The following is a 20290-nucleotide window of genomic DNA, read 5'->3' on the forward strand; positions in this document are numbered from 1 at the left end:
TCAACATGTGGAGAACTTTTACTGTCTAAACCACTCAGCGTATCAGAGGGAAACCTCAGCACTGTAAAACAAACAGATGGACTTTGTGTTGTTACCGTACGGAACTAATGTGTCATCTGGCAGAAAGATGCCACAGAAAATACAGCAGCACTCCATGGAGGGTGTGTGTGTGTGAACTTGTCTTCTTATGTGCAATATCAGCATAATGTGTATCTAATATAATGAAATAACCAGAAATGCCAGTGGCTCTCTGTGTATGTGTGTGTATGTGCATACAGCATGTCCTTAAAACACCAAGTATGAGTAGCACTGTTTTTACGATGAAGCTGACACACCAGTAACAGCTGCAGAACACACACACACACACACACACACACACACACACACAGTTAATGTGGAGTAAAGTTAGCCAACTCTGCAGTGGTAAACAGAGAGCCTGGGACTTCCTCTTTCTTTCAGAGCTCATTCTGAAACATGCAAACCACAAAGGCTGTAGAATGAATTTGCATAAACTCATCATAATCAGGTCCCCTGCTAGTACTCCATACATTCTGGTAAATAATGATATTAATGCTTTGCCCGGAGCTGTAATGCATCTACAAATTAAACGCTCCTATGAAAAGTCTATAGCCTCTGATTGATGGAATCTTGATTTGACCTTTGAGGCCCCTGATGTACCTGCACTCACCACAGGGGGAATCACATCCTCAGTCGCCGCCTCAGTGAATGAGTCATGTAGAGAGATCTTGGGTGGGAACTGAGGAGGCAGGATTGACGTGCACGTTATTGTTTCTCCCATCTGTTGTCTGAATACAAGGTGGACAGAAGTCTGGAGCCAATATGGAAGAAGTCACAGGAACCCTTCATAAAGTCTTTGAAGTTTGAGTGTCAAGGGATGGCAGTTGAAAAGACAGAACTCCATGAGGTGCAGCAGGTTAGAAGGAGAGAGTCCTTCAGATTTTCCACTCCACAATCTTACTGTGGACTGTCTTTAATTGTTTAGCGGAATACTGTATATAGTGGAGTCTTTGTGTAAAGGTGTCTGTTTCCTCCTCCAGTATCTGTAAATGTTCTCCAAACTGTACAGCATATACAGTTAAATCCTGACATTGATATGATCTGCAGAGGTCTAAGCTACTCCACATGCCTGCTATATGTACTGTATACTCTCCCTACTGTATAAGCTTACTGTTGCTGTGACATAGAGGTCATTCATTCTTCTGGACGACCTCCATTACATCATTGGGTTGAACTGGAAATGGTGTTAGACACTGACAGGAGGCCATATAGTGTATGAAAGACTCCCACTCTGTAATCTACACCATGACACGCTCATAGATTAGATTGATATGATTGAAAGAGCGTGTGCGTGTGTGTGCGTGTGTGTGTGTGTCTGTGTGTGTTGGATGTATCCTGGAAAGTGGTGGGCCGTCTCGGTAACCCTCTGTGACAGTCAGTGACATCATGTATGTCTATGTGACATCACTTAATGTGATTGGATGGGGTTTGGGGGAGGGGGTCACTGCACATGCTCAGTCAGTCCTGTCTCTATCCATGACATGGTCTGTACACACACACATGCACATACACACACACACACGCACACACACACACACACACACACACACACACACACACACACGTTAACAGCAGAGTGAGCTCATGCTTTACATACATGTTCACTCAATCCAAGCACATAAACAAAGCACAATGACACTGACAATATACACACACACACACACACACACACACACACACACACACACACTCGTATACAGCAGAGAGGGGGGCATTGTTTTCATCGATAGAAATTTGTTTGTTATTGATCGGTAGATGAGGAAGAATATTATTTGCATATGAATCAGCTCTTTTTCATTCTTACTAAGTGAAGCAGATTCTGAGACCGTCAGCGTTTAAGTTTTGTGTCTAAACTCCATTATGCAAATCTTCTAAATAAGCAAGTTGGCTGATTTTGACTTGTTTTTGCATCACAGCAGCTTTTATTCACACTTGTTGATGCAGAGCAGTTGCATATGAGCGTCAAATGAAGGATTGCAGCTGCTTCATGTTTCCAATTCCAATTCCTAACCAATGTACAGTAAGCGCGGACGCCACAATGTTCTGGTTCTAGCAAGCAACTGGGACTTTCAGCCAGGACCCTGCCAGGCTCTTCCTCTTCCACTTCTCTCTCTGTTAGCCCTTTAGACCTGCAGATTCAGACATTTCCCTGCCAGCTTAAAAAATGAAAAGGCCTTCAGTAAAGAAGCCAATTTTTTGATTCAGCAGATTTCATCCACCAGCAGGATTAGCTTTGTCATTATTTATGTGTTTACGTGTACGTGTACGTGGTTTGTTTCAATGATTCGAGGCAGCAGGGAGCAGGTTTCGGGTCTGGATAGCAGCTCTGCATCCCTGTATCCCATCACAGAAGGTGCTGGGTCAAAGCCTGGAGGTGTTCCACAGAGTCACACTGAACATTCTGGTTTTTGTTTAGTGACTCTATCTGGTCTGGCAGTAGAGATATACAGACGCAGAGTGTGATTTCGGTATCAGTCTCCTGTTGAGTCTAAGACGTCGTCACCTTGGGGTGTTTACAGCTCTGAAGTCTCTGTGCTTCTGCGACTAACTGCCTCTCAGACTGATAAAGAGCAACACATGGATGCTGATGCTGCCTGGCTATGGAACAGGCCTAAATCAGGAGACTCTTAGACCAAACAAGCCTCGCCTCCACTAAACTGGCCTGGATATGTTCTGTACAAACCTGCAATTTAATCCAGCTTCCTGTCTCTCTGACTCGTTCTTACACAGATATGAAAATAAATCATTCTTGTACTTGAAGTTTCATATCATGATTGTAGATATTGTGGGCACTTATATTTCTGCACTGTAACCATGATGCAATTTTCTATTTCGGTGCCATCTTTTAAATTGCTGTGTTTTTTTATTTTCATATATAACACTCTTATGTTACTCAGTGTTTCAGTTTAATATGATTATCCAAAGTTCAAGCTCCCCCATTCCTTCTCCATTTCAGGTCTCATCTGAAGCGAGAGGAAGAGGAGAAAGTGTGCAAATGTCAGTGTGTGTCAGTGTGTGTGTTAATGAGTGTGTGTGTGCGTGCGTGTCACCATGAAGCACCAGTCTATCTCCCGATGGCTGAGCCAGCTGGGACTGCCGCAGTACTGCACAGTGTTTGAGCAGGAATATGATCGCGTAGAGGTAACTCATGCACACACCACACACACACACACACACATAAAGAACAGTAGACCCAACTCACTAACAAGGATGGTTGATTTATATGTAACTATGAAAGCTGAGGAGTGTGTGAGTAATGGCAACAGTTAACACAGTATGCTGTGCATCGTAATATTAGTTACTTGCTATAATGATTATTATTAAGGATACTTTTGATCAAACCTGGCGAGCATTGTTCAATATTCTGATTATTAGTAACGGTTGTAGAGATTTACAAATTAGTTTCAACTGATCTCCACCTGGATTGCATTTTCACTATACCTTTCCATTTAAAATGTTTTCAAAATGCAAACACACAGTAAAACCTTTGATGTGCCTGTTTGAGTTTAGATTTTTGCAAAGCTTTGATGAAAGCTTTTATTTAAGGAGATGTTTCCAGGCAGCCGCTGTTACTGACCGTGGAGTTTCCCACAGCCGCCCTGTAAAGCAGCCTAATAAAACTTGATCATGGTCCTATTAGGCAGAATAAAGAGTTATGGTTGGCTGCTGCAACATCCAAACATTAACCAACTTCACTCTGAGCCTCGCGCAACAATTGGCTGGGAGGGGAGATTGATAAGCCAATAAGACTCAGGATATTCCACGACCTTCAGCTAATGTTTACCCAGAATGCATCGGTGTTATTAGCGTCTAAGGCCTAATGGGAAGCACTTACGGAAGAGAAGTGGGGAAATGTCAAGGAGACGGAGAGAAAACAAGGAGAAACCAGGATTAGAAAGTGTCATTCTAATCTCATTAAATGTAATGGAGTTCTGTAATAACTGCACCTGACTGCAAACCTTGTGAAGTTTTCTAAGGAACACATTAGATTAATAATGATAAATAATATTTAGTACCTGTGTGATTAAACTGTCACATTTAACAAAGGTTTACTGCCTCTGCTGAGTCATTTGGGGCACAAGAGCTAAAAGACAAATCTCAACACGTTCCCTGTTTTTCCGCTTAGACAGGTCAGCATAATGTTACTAACAACAATATCCAGATCAGCGCCTTCTTGTGAACCACAAACATACACAAACCCACGCAATCCAGGTAACCAACACTGCCAGACGTATTTGACATTGCAGATTTGTCAGATATATATGGAGAAGCTTCCATCCAAGCTAACATGTCGCAACTCCATCACTTTCACAAGAAATTGGATCGGAAAGGACCAAGCAGTTCCAGTTGCTACTTGACTGTCACACAAATGATGACTGATGCTTTTGTTGTTGTCTATGAGCAAATGCACTTCAGTCACTCATCCTCTACAAACATGAATATGACACACAGAGACACAAACACTGCATCTGCCAAAATTGGAATCGATGGGAGTTTTGCTTCCCTCCAGTGCAAAATATGTCCTGAATCCAAATTGGCGACTTGGAGGAAAGCCACAAACGACACACACAACACACAGATACTGGAGTGAGAGAGGCTAAACCAGAGGGCCAAGTGTTTGCTCCCCACTCCGTCTTTCCCTCCACTACCACCTAAATCATTGCAACAACATTCACACCGCTTAACCCAACAGGGCCCGACACCTATATCAACTCTGGGCCGCACCGGAGTGTGAGAGGTCGTATTGTTGTTGGGCTCCGCGTGATCGTATAAAGACAACATGTCAACTCGCTCTGGAGCTCAGTGGGAGATGAGAAAGAGAGATGGAGAGAGAGATTAAGATTGCATTGTCTGAGTGAGGCTTTGTAAAGCATCGCGTTGCTTCATCACACACACACACACACAGGCAGGGTGTGTGTGCGTGTTGGTGGTGTTAACATCAGCAGAACTAATGTAGGGTCTCCTCTTTAACCTACCAACGTGTTATTACTGAGCTGTCTGGGCATGTTGACCGCCATGACCCACTGTGTGTGTGCATGTGGTTGTGTGTGATTGTGTGTATATGTGTGTGTGTGTGTGTATGTGTGTGTGTATATGTGTGTGTGTATGTGTGTGTGTGTCAGCATTTGTTTTTGACAGTTTGTTTTTGAATCTGTGTCAGTGTTCTGTGACTTTGTGTGCGTATGTTTGTGTGTGTGTGTGTGTTTAGGGGGTCACTGAGTGCATGGTAGTGCATGTGAGTGCTTTGCTATGCATGTGTATGGGTGTGTGTGGGTGTATAACTGTGAATGTGCTGTGTATTGACTAGCGTGACTGTTTTCAACTCTGCGTGTGTGTGTGTGTGTGTGTGTGTGTGTGTTTACGTGAGGAGCCTTCCTGCTGTAAGTGTGTGTAGTCTAAATAGAGCAATGTGTGTGATGAACGCTCAGAATGGTCTTATTGTTGAGGAACCAAAACAACAAGACCTCAGTTTGTGCTGAGCGAGTCCTGTGATGACACACTGTGTGTCATTTATGTGTGTGTGTGAGTGCGTGTGTGTGTGTGTGTGTGTGTAATTGCATTACTGTACAAGGTTGAGTTCTTGTTCAAAGACTCTCTTTGGCTCTTCCTCGCCGTGCTGTTTCAGGTGTAGTTTACGTTAATACCATAGTGGGGGTTAAAGCGAGGGTGTGTGTGTGTGTGTGTGTGTGTGTGTGTGTGTGTGTGTGTGTAAGACAATGCTGTAATGACAGGCATGATAAGGGGAGGAGATGGCACACTTTGGGAGGAGGTCGCTTGTACGCCGTGCTGGAGCCACCAACCTGTCCAGACTGTCTGACTCTCTGTCCCTGTCTGTCTCTGTCTCTGTCTCTGTCTCTGTCTCTGTCTCTGTCTCTGTCTCTATCTGTCTGTCTCTCTCTCTCTCTCTCTCTCTCTCTCTCTCTGCATGCTTGAATGCTTAAAATGAAACATTCCCCCACATGAATATGATGCTTGAATGTTTCAGTGAGATATGTGGGATGCAGGAAGAAGCAGAAAGATGAGATGATGTCCAGCTGTGTGTCCCTCTGTCCTCTCAGACCTCTTTAATGACGCTGGAAATAAGCCACTCGGTGTTGGCTTTGACCCCCGCAGAATGACAGGGAGGATTCAGGTTGAGACCCTCCTCCGCTCTGTGTCAGAGTTCGGGTCCGTAACACCGGCGGGGTCACGAGGTCAAATCTCTCTGAGCTCGTCCTGCAATGCAGACTTTGCTTATTAAAGTTATGCTGAAAAGAAAAAGCACTAAACAATCTCAAAGCAACAAGACCAAATGACATGAAGTTAAATCAGTTTAAAAGACACTTTCTGCACCAGCCATATGTTTATTTCACCTTATTGCCACATTAGAACTAAACAGCCTGTTTGCTTGTGCGCTGAATTGATCTGGACCATCATCGTGTTAAAATTTCTCTCTCCCCCTCCCTCCCTCCCTCTCTCTCTCTCTCTCTCTCTCTCTCTCTCTATCTCTCTTTGTCCCTGCAGGACCTGCTCCACCTCTCAGAGTTTGACCTTCTAGAGCTCGGCGTTCACAATCACCTCCACCGCCTCCACCTTCTGACTTCTCTGTGCCTCCTCCAGGAGCGAGAGAGGAGGAGAGGTACTGCTATGCGCACGCACGCACACCCGCACACCCACACACACACACACACACACACACACACACACACACACACACACACACACACACACACACACACAGCTGGCGGCCTCTTTCCTTATCCATTCCCATCACATTGTTGTACCCAGTTCTGACTCTCTCTCTTTCCCAGAAAGTAGACGGAGACAAGACAGATAGCTTTGGCATCATGTGTAGACATGCTTGAGCCTGGGAGGTTTGGGATATCTGCTGGAGGGCAATACAATCTCTCTCTCTCTCTCTCTCTCTCTCTCTCTCTCTCTCTCTCTTTCTCTCTCTCTCGCCCTCCCCTTTCTCTCTGTCTCTCTCTCACACATACACACACTTGCAGGGATTTCAGTAAGTAGGAAAAGGGGTTCTGAGGCCTGCAGCCCTGCTGAGTTTAATCACTTTTGGATGTGTGTGTGTGTGTGTGTGTGTGTGTGTGTGTGTATATGTGTTTGTGTGTGTGTGTGTGTGTGTGACAGGCGTCTTTTGTGTGCTCAGTTCCCATGCATTATACTGCGAAATCAAACTGTTGCCTGGGTTACTAAGCCATACATCAACTCCATCACATCAGTTTATTGCAAATTGAATAACAATATAAGCAAACACACTCAGACGGGTTTGATTATTAATCAACTGCGTTGGCTTAGGGATGATACCTATTGAACACATATGAACAAATACAGTTTAAAAACATCACCAGCATGAATTAGGTCTTAATATGTGTGCAAGTGTGTTCTATTTAGCTCACATTCAAAACTGGAAAAATTGTGCTCTTCCCGCCTCTTCTCAATCTAAACGCTAAGAAAAGCTGTGTGTGTGTGTGTGAGTCCCGAGTGCTCCTAAGATGGAGATGAAACAGGAGATGAGGGCTTCACAGGTTGCTGCTTTCTAAAAACACACATCCTCACATTCCTGGAGTCATTCTATGACCGCCAGCGGGGCCTCGACCTGCAGCTTGAGACCCATCCTGTTGCCGTGGTGAAATGGCTTCTACTTGAAATCACTCGGTCACCAAAAGTACTGTGGTATTATCTGTCTGCCTGGCAGCTCGCCACCCCTGTCATTACCACAAAGGCCTGATTTGTTCAGCTAATGGCATCCCCGACACACACACACACACTCCAGCAGCAGCAGCATCCAAAAATGCCAACTCAACATTTGACCCAGATAAGAGCATTCCAATGACAGCACCTTGAGCATATCATGCACACACACACACACACACACACACACACACACACACACACACACACACACACACACACACACACACACCATGCACATTCATTTCATCATATCATTGTTTCTTGGCTACAATATATGATTACATGTCTAGAATAGGAATGTGTGTATGTGTATGTATGTGTGTGTGTGTGTGTGTGTGTGTGTGTGTGTGTGTGTGTGTGTGTGTGCATGCCAGGTACTTTCCTCGCTGGCAGAAATATAAATGAGGCGAAGAAGTTGGGACGCTCCAATTAGTACAATTACAGGGTGAAACTGCAGGGATCAAACACACACATCCACCCACCCCCACACACACACAACCACACTTGCAAACACATATTTCACATGCTTTAGATTTAGATTTGATTGCAGTTAATTCCATTTTTAGCAGTGAGACTGCTGTGTTCAGACTAGAATGTCTGGAGCAAATTTGTTAAATGTCTCAGTGTAACTACAGGGAATCAAATCAGAGCTCATACCTCCACCAAGACCTGCAAGGCCCACACGAGCAAATATAACAGCTGATAGACCAGGATCTCCCCCTCCCTCCTCTGACAAACCATCAAACCTTTGATTGTTTTCATTGATTGGTTTCAAAGTGACTTACAACATTTAACAATTGTTGTTATTGCGCCACCAACAGGCCTGTTAATGTTTAGTTTTTTGCACAAGTATTGCCTGTTCATGATTATTTGTTATTTACTGTTCAAAGGTTATAGGCCAAAACGTAAAAGTGTAACCATTTGACTGTTTTAACAGTCACTTACAACTGTAAGTAAGAAATTAAATGGAAATCACTCAAATATCCGTTTCTCATTCTGTCACATCAGCCTGTCCTTTTCACACCTGCAGCCTCTAATTAGACGTTTGTGATTTGCTGTTTCACATAGAGGCACGGTTACCACACACACACACACACACACACACACACACACACACACACACACACACACACACACATACCACATCCAGCATGCACGGATGCCAGACTTGGCATTGTAAAGTTTTATCACCATCGAACACACTCGACACCTCCTGTGTTCACTCCCCTGTCCCAATCCGGAGATCCTGGGTCAATGAGGTCACAGCGACTGTATGCACATCTCTCTCTGCTCCCAACGAGTCACGACAAACAATTTTCATTTTGAATGAAGAACAGATTGAGCTGCTTTAGGTAAAATTTGGGATAAATGATCTACAGATTCGTACTCAGTCTTTGCAGGCGTTTGTAGTTACATCTGACTAATTGAATGCAGTCTGATTTGTCATTATTGTCATGGAAACAAGTTGTCGTCGCTGCACATGTGGATGTTGTTGCTTCCTTCTTTGGAGTGGTGGTGTGTTTGTGTGTGTATTTGTGTGTGTGTGATTAATTGTCTCACACATAAGTCATTGTTTATTGTGCAAGAGGAGTGTCACGAGCAGAAATAGAACTGCTTGAGCTCAGGGAGTAAGTCAGGACACACACACGCTAACATTTTCACTGTGTGTGTGTGTGTGTGTGTGTGTGTGTGTGTGTGTGTGTGTGTGTGTGTGTGTGCCTACTCTTATGTTTGTGTGCGCGTGAGAGACAGCAAGAGAGCAGGTGTTCATGCAAACGTTTTGTTGCTTGTTTGTGTCCTGGTTGGACCACATCGTTGCCATGGTGACAGAATACATAGTATGGTCAGTCGTGTACCAAATATAGAACTCTGACCTGTATGTTTGTGTGTGAGAGAGAGAGAGAGAGAGGGAGAGAGAGAGAGAGAGAGAGAGAGAATGATCCATCAATTTCAATTTCTATGTTTTTATTTTGTTGTTGTTCTCCTCTTTTCTTTATTTTATTCCATCTTATTATTTTTTCTTTGCTGCTTTCTCTACCTCAGTGACCCTTTGTGGTGTCCTGCTGCCCATCAGGATTAAAGCTTTCCACACTTTGACCCACACCAGTATCATAATGCCGTGACTTAAAATCGTCCACATGGTTTCAGTCACTGTAACTTACGGCAGTGTGTATATGTGTGTTTGTGCATGTGTGTGTGTGTGTGTGTGTGTCTGAGGCCAACGCGGGCCACATTCTTCACATGCTGAAAGTGGTCAAAGCTCAACTGGAGTTTTGTGTGATGAATAGTTTTTGAGAGAACAAACTTTGTTTTGAGATCCTTATTATAGCAACCAGGGGAGGCAGGAGAGCGCCGGTGCCAAATGAGTCCATATTACAGAGGGACCAGGGTCCTTTGAGCTTCAGGCACACGTTATGTAGACCTTTGGTTAGTAATAATAACTGGTAAATAATTGCATTCTTGCTTTCTTTTACAAAGCAGGAGCTTTAAGAGTAAACATCTCATTCTAGGTAATGTGCAGTCTGTGTAGGCAGGTGTCTCTCTCAGCTTCTGATGATCTGTGGGATTGAGTCTGTATGTTTACATGCCGAATAAAAGTAAGATTTTACTCTGATTAAGCAAATAAAATTGGTCTCTTTTACCATACGTCATGGTAAAGCACCTCCACATGCATTGCCTCAAAAGGAGTCTCCTCATTCTGCAAGCAGGAAATGCATCATTAGTATCCGGAGAGTGGCGTGATACTGTTACTTCCTCTTACTTGAAATGCTGATAATTGTGATACAATCACTGAAATCACCTCAGCTCAGTTTAGTTGGAGCTCCGTTACTGTGATATTAACAATATGTACTATATACAGTGTGTACTGTTTATGTACCTCAGATGCTACTTTATATCATGTTCTTACTGAACTAGGATCATCTTTGTTGCAGAGATGGTAGAATAATCTCCATGACCGGGAATTAATACTAAATGTACTATAAACACATTCATCTGTCTGTGTGTCAAACTGTGCTGTCAACATTCAGCTGTTATCTTCCGTATGTCACAACAGAGGAGATCCAGCTCCAGGCATTAGACTGATTCCAGATAGGCATGTCTGACAGGATAAATCCAAAGAGAAGGTGCTGACTTTGCATTTTTTACAAATAACTCTTAAATAATTCTGCTGATTAGATATTGAGTGGAAGCTGCACCAGTAGCTCCATGTCAAATTCAACACCGTTATGATGCCAATTAAATCCAAAAAACTAAAACAAGTCCCAAATTAATCCTGTGGATCAGATGCTGACACTGACGTTCCACAGAAAGGATGTGGATTAAGTGAGTCACAAACCAAAAGCAGATTTCATTAATACTTCTCGTTCGTCTGATCGTTCAAAGGCCAGAAAGGCTGCAAGTGCAGGAATGAGGAGCGGTCAGAACGCCGAGCTGTTTACACTTCACCCTTGCCAATTACAAACACGCGGCGTGTGTGTGTGTTCAGATGCGTAAGGGAAGGACGGAGTGGAGGGGAGTTAAGATGGAGAGGAGGAGTGGATGGAATGAGGGGGAGAGCAGGGTGAAAGGATGGAATCGGGAAGAGAGTGTACCATGCACTCTGCATATCTTCCTACAGAGGCGTTGGAGAAATATTCCAGATTTCGGGAAGAATTAGCCGGTTGGTCTGGATCCTAATTAAGTGACAAGAAGAAAAATGATCATATCTCACTTAGAGATCTGATGATTTTCAATTTGTGCCAGATTTTCCCATGATTCCTCTCATTCCTCTTTAAACCAAATGACCTCAACACTACTGAAATATTTTAAAAAACATCCGAACATAATCAATACAGCAAACTACAGCTGCTGCTAACCAGGTCTATGAACTATCCAACAGGAAAACAGTTTCATGTCATGAGAAGGTAGCTGAGGTTCAAACACTGTAATCATCATAATAACTCTATTTCAAGTCAGTGTGTGTGTGTGTGTGTGTGTGCGTGTGTGTGTGTGTGTGTGTGCGTGGAGGCAGAGAAGATTCTCAAGTAGTTATAGTAATTGGTTGTTAGCATTTCAGATCCCACTGAGAATCGACACACTTCCTTGCAACGTCGGTCGATCATTCTTGATTTGTGCCTCTACAGACATGGATGGAGCACCTTCATCTTCATTCTTCACCATTCATTGACCCCTCGAGTCCTGCAGTTGGGGTGTGTTGTTTGATCATAGGATGAATGTGATGAGGAGGAGGCTGCTTCATCAGGTTGGACAGCCAAACCCCTTCATTTAATCATCAGGGGGGCGTTGGTAGTCTTTGTGACTCAGCGAGGCTTTGTGCCACAGCGAGTCTTTGGCTCAGTGCCAGGCAGCAACAGGAAGTACAAGTGTGTTTAAATATAATATAATACATTTGTGACGGAGATGCGGAATACACAGCTCTGCACTCTGTATAATGGAGAAATGTCATCGATTATACCTTTAAGAGGACATTTCGCTCTTTGTGATGATCAAAATGATGCGTCTCTCTCTTTCTCTCTCTTTCTCTCTCTCTTTCTCTCCCTCTTGCTCCCTCTCTCTCTCTTTCTCTGTCTCTCTACCTACTCTACTGTCTCTACCTCTCTCTCTGTTACCCCCTCTCTCTACCTCTCTCTCTCTCTCTTCATCACCACTCCTCTCTCTGTCTCTCTCAACCACTCTCTCTTCATCCCCCCTCTCACTACCTCTCTCCCTCTCTCTCTCATCACCCCCTTCCTGCTCTCTACCTCTACCTCTCTCATCCCCCTCTCTCTACCTTTCTCTCTCTTCACCCCCCATCTCTCTCTCTCTACCGCTCTCTCTCTCAGGTGATTCACTGGTTGATTACAGATTTGGCTCTTGACTCACTGCAGTTTCCTGGTAATGCCTCCCTCGCCCACACAAACATGTCAAGTATTTTCACATGCCTGAGTGAAACAGTGCAGAGATTTACTCTCAAAAAATGATAGAATGACTCCTCAGCTTCTCTGCCTTTCAGCACCTCCTCCTCCTCCTCCTCCTCCTCCTGTTGCTGAGGTTCAGGAGAAACTTTTATCTTTGTCATCTTCTGTCTGGAGCAACCTTCAGGCTGTGTTACCTTCTCACATTGTTTGTTTGTTTGTTTGTTTGTTTTCTTACTTAGGTTATCCAAACTTTTATTTCCTGTAACTCGATTCCAACCGAGCATGTAGGCTCTTTTTATGAAAATGTCATATGCCTGATGGTGGCGCTTTAATAATTGAGGTTACATTTATATAACAGAGTAACCTTTCAACTGTAAGACATTGAATCAAAATTTCCTGCATTTTTGTTTTAATATGTTTGTCACAATTAGCTGCCAAACCTGAGTGGCTACAGCCTGGTGTTGGCAAAGTCTTATTTTTAGTGATTTTATTCCAAAATAAGTCCTTATTTATGAATTAATTTGATCCTGCTTTAGTGATCAGCTTCATGATTTGTTTTTGTGTATTTATAAAGATCAGATAATTACTAATGTTAATTTTTACAAAATTACATTTAAAGTTAGGTTTTCTTGATTAATGAAAAAAACGTTATCACTTAAATCTTTCATACATTTCTGTTATTTTTTGTGATTAGACATTTTATACAGCTTTTATGGTTTAGTGACTGTATTCCAAAAAACTTATTTCATATATTTATATAGATCCACATTAACTAAACTTTAAACTCTAGCCTATTATAGAGGATCCTCTGTATAAAAATAAAGAAAAAAATATTTTAATGATTTATTTACTGTATGTATTTACATTAGGTTTAATCAACAAGTGTAGATTTGCTATAACTTAAGTCAAACCAAACATTAATGATTGCGACCTCTTCTACTTTAAAAAGCTCAAGATCTGAAGAATAACACTACACAGCAAAGTGCGTGTGTGCGTGCGTGTGTGTGTGTGTGCGTGTGTGTGTGTGTGTCCATGCGGGTATGTGATCTTCTCGGCTCTCATGGTAGCAGGATGGGATTGTATTGTCTGGAAGGAAACACACACACGTACACACACACACACGCACACACACACACGTGTCTGGGTGTTATCATCTCTAGACAATGCAAAGGAACCGGAGGACAAAGACAGGAGAGAGTGTTGTCCTGAGGGCTGGTCAACACACACACACACAGACACACACACACACATTCGAGCCTAACATGATCTCATACCTGATGTAATGAAGATCAAGAGTTCTCCTGCGTGTTTGATATGTAATAGTCTGCCTGTTCCTTCTGTTTATGCATATTTACCAGAACAAAAAACATTTCCAGCCCTCAGGAAAAACACGATGCAGCTGATTTATGTTTTATCTAACACTAAAAAAAACAGAGGAATCAGAAAAGTGAGATCTTAATCATCGACTATCCAACAAGTGTACAAACTCTCTCTAACGTGTCAAAACCTGGTCCAGATCCCCCACACACACACACACACACACACACACACACACACACACACACACACACACACACACACACACACACACACACACACACACACACACACACACACACACACACACACACACACACACACACCCCTCTCTGCAAACAGCAACATTAAGTAACATCTAAATCTTCTTCTAAGCACCGGAGCAGTTGGTGGTGTTTGGCATAAGAGCTCCCAAACAAAAAGGGTGAGAGCATGAAATATGAGGCTGTGCAGAGAAGAGGAGGAGGAGGAGAAGGAGGAGGGGAAGGAGGAGGGCAGAGGGGAGTTTATTCAGTGCTGGGGGGCAGAAGACAACTCTGCTGAAGAGAAAAAAGAAAGAGAAAGAAAGAAACTCCTCCCAGCACTGGAGAAGAGGTGGAGGAGGAGGAGGGGAGGGGAGGGACCGGGTACTCGCAAATCACTCCCCAGAGAGAGAGAGAGAGGGGTAGAGAGACATAGAGGGAGAGAGGGGCTGGGGTTGGGATTGTTCAGAGCTACTTGTTGTTGCCTGTGTGAAGGAGCGTGAGTTCAGTCCCGACCAGAGAGTTTAAGGAGGCCAAACTATGAGAGGAAAGTAAAGTAAATAAGAACAAAACAACCTATAAAAAAGAGGACGAAGAAGAAGGTGGGAAGAGGTCACGGAGGCAGGTAGGCATGGATGCGTGTGCGTGCGTGCGTGTGTGTGTAGGAATGTGTGGCAGACAGGTGAGATGTTGTCTTGCTTGTCATTTCTCTCCTCAGTTGTATTTCACGCGCATGCGCCGCGGGAAGGTTCAGATCAATAACAGTAACAGTGTATCATCGCTCGCGCGCTCCGTCCATCCTCCCGGTTCCTCGCCGTGCTTCCGGCTCCTCCGCTTCTCTCCCCAGGCGCTGGGTGGAACCGCGGCACACCGAGCGGCGGAATTCCCGCAAATCCTCCCGGAGCCGTCACCATCACCGGAAGTCATTAGGAGAAATAAGAGGTGCAGATAAGAGCTAAAGCTAAATATACCGCTGCCTGAGGGGTTTATGTGCAGTAAAAGTTCACTCTAGTCGTCAATATTTACCGTAACTTGAAACTGTTGGGGTATTTTTGAGCAGGTGAACTTAAAGTGTAAACATGACGAAGTTGACGAGAGGAGTTTGTGTCGGTGCTTTGACGGTGTGTATGTGAGAGAGCTGCCGGGATTGAAACTCTTGACCTTTTCAGTTATGCGAACTTTAAACAGCAAGCCACCCAGGAGACGATGACAGGCCGTGTGTGTGTACGCGGTGTTGATGCTGCTGTGTTATCATGCAGCAGGTTCGTGTTAGACATTAGTCAGTGATGTTGTCTGAGCAGCTGTGTGACTAACCAATGAGATTCATCCTCTAATTAACGTTAAGTGAGCGTGTGCAGGCATCATGGAGTCGAGCTTTAGTGGATTTCTCTCTCTCTCTCTCTCTCTCTCTCTCTCTCTCTCTCTCTCTCTCTCTGTGTGTGTGGTGTTGTGTTACTGGGCCTTAGTGGGATGAGCAGGTTCATGTTCCAGGCAGCCGTCAGCACTATGTGACCTGCTGCTCCTCACAAATCCAAACTGCAGGAAATTCAAGGAACAAAGTACTTTTACCCAAGTACAGTTTTGGGTGGCTTTGTACTTTAAAGTCAAATGCAGGCGACTAAATTGGTGCATTTGTGGGATATTTGGCATTCATTTACCAGGCTGGAGCGGAGCCGTATGGATCCACACAACCTGATCCTTGGCATACTCTCCAATGAAAAGCCTCTTCAATCTTCATCGTCCCTTCCATTAAGTGAAGTTAGAAGTTTAGTTAGATACAAAAGTGTCCCTCACAGAAGAGGGAGATCCCGTCCAAAACATCCAAATTATAATAGAATATGATACAGATCTAGAGATGAAACCACTACAGTATATAAAGTATATTGAGTAAACTCCACCTGTACTCGCTACAAGTAAACAACATGAATACTTCTTCCCCTCTGCCTGCCTGCCTGTCTCACTAATCGTCTGTCTGACTGATCTGTCCCTGTAAACATATATTTTCCACACAGCCTGTCGCTACAATCTGCTGTTGACATAGAAAATAAGCACAGGCCACATACACACACACACACACACACTGTGGCCTGCGTGTAGTTCTGTGTGTTTACGGGTGAAAGAGAGCCTGAGAAAGAGGGCGAGAGAAAGATGCAGAGGTATTAAGTAGCAGCTACTGCTGTGGGATTTAATAAGAACCTCATTAACATGTTACATGCATGCTACACACACACACACACACACACACACACACACACACACACACACACACACACTGGTTGGCCTACGCGCTGAAGAGCGCAGTTGGACACCTCACTCTCTGTCTATGTCTCTCTCCCTCCTCTCTCTCTCTAACAAAGGCCGTCTCTAAACGGCGGTCATGTGACAGTTGTTCCCATTGTTCACTTCTGGCCAGGGGTGGTTTTGGTAATGCAATGGTGGTGGTGGTGGTGTGTGTGTGTGTGTGTGTGTGTGTGTGTGCGTGTGTGTGCGCGTGCGTGCGTGTGTGCGTGCGTGCGTGCGTGAACATGTGCTAGAGCAGGAAGGGCCCTTAAAGCCAGCTAAAGGAAACCCCTCATTCCCTTGCATGTCAGTGTTTGTGTTCTTCCCTGTTGTGTATTGCAAGTGTGTGTACGTGTGTGAGCTGTAGCATGTGACTGTGTTTACACTCATTTCAAACATCACCCTTTTCACTTAACAAGATAATCTTCCTACAGCTCAGTTCCCAAACAGTAGTTCCCAGTTAAGGAACAAAGATCTAGTGGTGTTTTTTCTTGTGAGTTCTCCCGTTAAGCCTCCTGAACCCCTGCTGGTCCACGCACGTTTTTCAAACCTCACTACACGGCTGGATTAAATACGAAGCCCTCTGACTCCTAGCTGATGTGTGGGGTCGATTAGCCAGCGCTTAAACACAATAATTTGATTATCCCGCAAATCTGATAGACAGAATCATACAGGAAGAGTGGGTGAAGGAGAGGAAGGGGGGGGATTTGTTTTATTGCCGGTGATCCGCTATAATGATCTGCCTGCTGTCTAAATGTTTACAATGCCATTTCCTCTTCCTGTTAGTCTGCAGTTTGCTCCCACCCAAGGCTCTCTGTGTGTATGTGTGTGTGTGTGTGTGTGTGTGTATGTATGTTCCCACTGCAAGTGTCGGTAACAAAATTATCTCCAGAGTATTTAGTCTCGAACACCACAGACACATGGTGTACTGTTTCCTGATTGGTTAGCAGGTCCAAAAAAGATAGAACTGCCCCGTGTGAGGCTCGAACTCACGACCTTCAGATTATGAGACTGACGCGCTGCCTACTGCGCCAACGAGGCTGGTGATGGTGGGGGGCAGCCCTGGGACACACATAGCACCGTACGCTAGGGGGCTGTGCTACACAGCTGCTGTCTGGGTTTGTCTGCATATTTAATGACATAATAATACAGAGTCCATGCAGTAAACCGGAATGTAGTTAAATATTAAACACAGTAAGAAAGGAATGAGAACGTGTTGATTATTTTCTCATTTAAGAAAACTGTAGAGACAACTGTCATCTATATTGAAAGAAACAGTGTAATCTATTTGAAAGGTGTGTGTGCGTGTGTGTGTTTATGGTCCTGAGGGTTGAGAGTCCGCGAAAACACAACTCTGCCCCGTGTGAGGCTCGAACTCACGACCTTCAGATTATGAGACTGACGCACTGCCTACTGCGCCAACGAGGCTGATGGTGTCACAGAATGCTCAGAGCCAACAGACGGAGAACTGTACATCAGGGCTGTGACCCAAAGCTGTCTGGATAGCGAACAAATGGAATAAACCCAGAGCGGGTGGGGGTCGCGTCCCTTTTCCCACTGACCAGTGGGTGACAGCTGCACGGAGCGATAGGGTTGAGACGGCGATGAAGAAAGAGAGGAGGAATAATTGAGAGAGAAAGAAAGAAGAGTGACAAAGTGAAGACGCATGAGAAAAGCTGACATCATGATGGGCAATTACAGAGGGGGGGTTGTGTGTGTGTGTGTTTTGAAGACAATGGAAAAGATGGATGAACAGAGAGCGAGTTGAGAAAGGGGAAAGAAAAAGTGGACGGATGGAGAGAGGAGAGGTTAAAGGGAGAGAGTGAGACGTCTCACACCTCCACTCTGTCCCCTGCTGCTCTCAGCCTGAATTATTTATCTGTTAGATTAATTGTCGACGTATTCATGCGCGTTAAGTGCTGCGCGTCTGCGTTTGCACTCAGTGAGAGCCCAGCCTTTCTCCTCTGCAGGGTGGAGTTGGGGAGGGGTGTGTGTGTCAGTGTCTGGCAGATGGTCGGGGCCACACACACACAGCTGACCGTCCCTGAGGGTCTTATAATAGGTGCTCCTCCCCGCCTCTCTGTGTCATTCTGACCATCAGAGGAATCCCCACTCTGACCCAGCATGCCTCAGCAAAGCTCTGTGGGCTGACTTGAATTAGTTTACAGTCTGTGTATGTGTGTGTGTGTGTGTGTGTGTGTGTGTGTGTGTGTGTGTGTGTGTGTGTGTGTGTGTGAGAGGCAGTGGGGAAATGCTCTTTAAACTTTACACATCGCACTAAAATCTGAAGTACTGACCAGCTGTTCCCTTCTGACCCGTATTTGCATTTGCATTGACATTCATCATCTCTGGCTGGTGACTGCTGAGCCGCTGCACGCTGTCTGCTGTAAACACACATCCTGTAGCCACACACACACACCTCCCTCGTCAATAAATCAATGCTGTCTTTCACAATCTTTCCAGGCACTTTTTCTGGCCTTTATCCGTGCGTTCACGGCTGCTTCTGTGTTTAGGGTTTGTTGTTATTTACACCTGCGCTTTACGCTGCAGACATGGATGACGAGGGTGAAGAGCCGGCGGCGCTCACTGCATCTTGACAGGGCCTACAGGTTCGTCTGCAGGCTGCATTCTCTGATCATAATCAGGGCGCTCACATGGAGACACAACAGTCAGATCAGATTGTTGGGTTTGATCAGATTGACAGTGGGGAGGAGCGTCTCTGGCGTCTCCTCCCGCCCTCTGGCTGATGATATTTTAGTATGTCCAGTCTGACTAAGGGCTGCGTGGTGAGTGATTCAGAGCAGATGATTTCCTGCTGTCCACTCATCGTCATACGGATGTGATGAATTCCCCTGCATGCTGCTGTTGAGCCTTGTGTTTGCCAACCTGTCTGTCCTCCGCAAGTCAGTGTATTTATATAAGACCGGTCCACCTCATGGTAGCTTTAGAGACATTTAGACCAGTCCTGGGCCTGAGGTGTGGAGGGTCAGACCTCTGAGCTTTTCACATTTACCAATAGCTAGTCGAGGTCAGTTTTTTTGTTGAACTTGTTATAGTCCAGCAAGAGGCACAAATTCTGAGATTATCATCACAAAGACTCAGCGTTTGGAATGTCCTGGAGGAGCTCAGGTAACCATGTTGAGTTGAAGCTTGATGGAGTCCAATTGTTGCTTCTCAGATCTCTTTGATATTCAGTGACACAAACAGATTTCTTTACTGGAGTCTGATGCGTGTTAGAATTATTGTTCTGTATGAGAGTTTACTGTCCCTCTTATTGTTTTTATTGCTTTATATGATAAGTTGATCGCTGCTCTGTCTTGTCTGTTTAAATCTGCTTCTTACTATGAGTTGTTGCCTCTAATCCAACATTGGGTTTTTATTGTTTAAGTTTAGTTATATTTTGGTCCAGATGATGTCAATCTGGATGATTCCACAGGACAAAGTCGCCTCATCAGAGAAGGGTTATCAAATCAAATCAAATTGAAAAATCCAAAACTCAAATCACTTTATTAAAAACTCATGGATGAATGGATTAAATACAAGTTACTATTGATTGATTAGGATCAGATGATTAGAACTGGTTGAAACATTCGGGTGTGATGTTATGTAATTTTGAGCTGTACTGCTCTTGCTCTTGGCGGTGTGTGTGTGCGTGTGTGCGCACTGTACACTTACACACTGTAATACGGAGATAGAGGTGTGTCAGTACCAGCCATCTAAACACACACAGGCTGTGTGTGTATCCGAGTGTGTTACCCGTTTCACTGCCTTGTGTGTGTCCTT

At 44.4% G+C, this 20290-nt stretch overlaps 1 protein-coding gene and 2 non-coding genes across 3 annotated transcripts in view; 1 reads left to right on the top strand and 2 right to left on the bottom strand.

Annotated features, from left to right (window-relative positions):
• Window positions 1-14665: 14665 nt before the first annotated feature.
• bcar3 (BCAR3 adaptor protein, NSP family member) overlaps window positions 14666-20290 on the top strand; it is a 33444-nt gene continuing 27819 nt past the window's right edge. The window contains exon 1 of the mRNA XM_076154493.1: window positions 14666-14852. The gene's annotated coding sequence lies outside the window, so the exon portion shown is untranslated. The remainder of the gene's footprint in view (window positions 14853-20290) is intronic.
• Window positions 17476-17548, bottom strand: trnam-cau (transfer RNA methionine (anticodon CAU)). Its single transcript has one exon. It is a non-coding gene; the product is annotated as a tRNA-Met (tRNA).
• trnam-cau (transfer RNA methionine (anticodon CAU)) lies at window positions 17863-17935 on the bottom strand. The gene has a single exon. It is a non-coding gene; the product is annotated as a tRNA-Met (tRNA).

The sequence above is a fragment of the Genypterus blacodes genome, unplaced genomic scaffold (genome assembly GCF_046128005.1).
Source record: "Genypterus blacodes isolate CSIRO-AG114 ecotype Tasmania unplaced genomic scaffold, CSIRO-AGI_Gbla_v1 ptg000062l_1, whole genome shotgun sequence".
Lineage (NCBI taxonomy): Eukaryota > Metazoa > Chordata > Actinopteri > Ophidiiformes > Ophidiidae > Genypterus > Genypterus blacodes.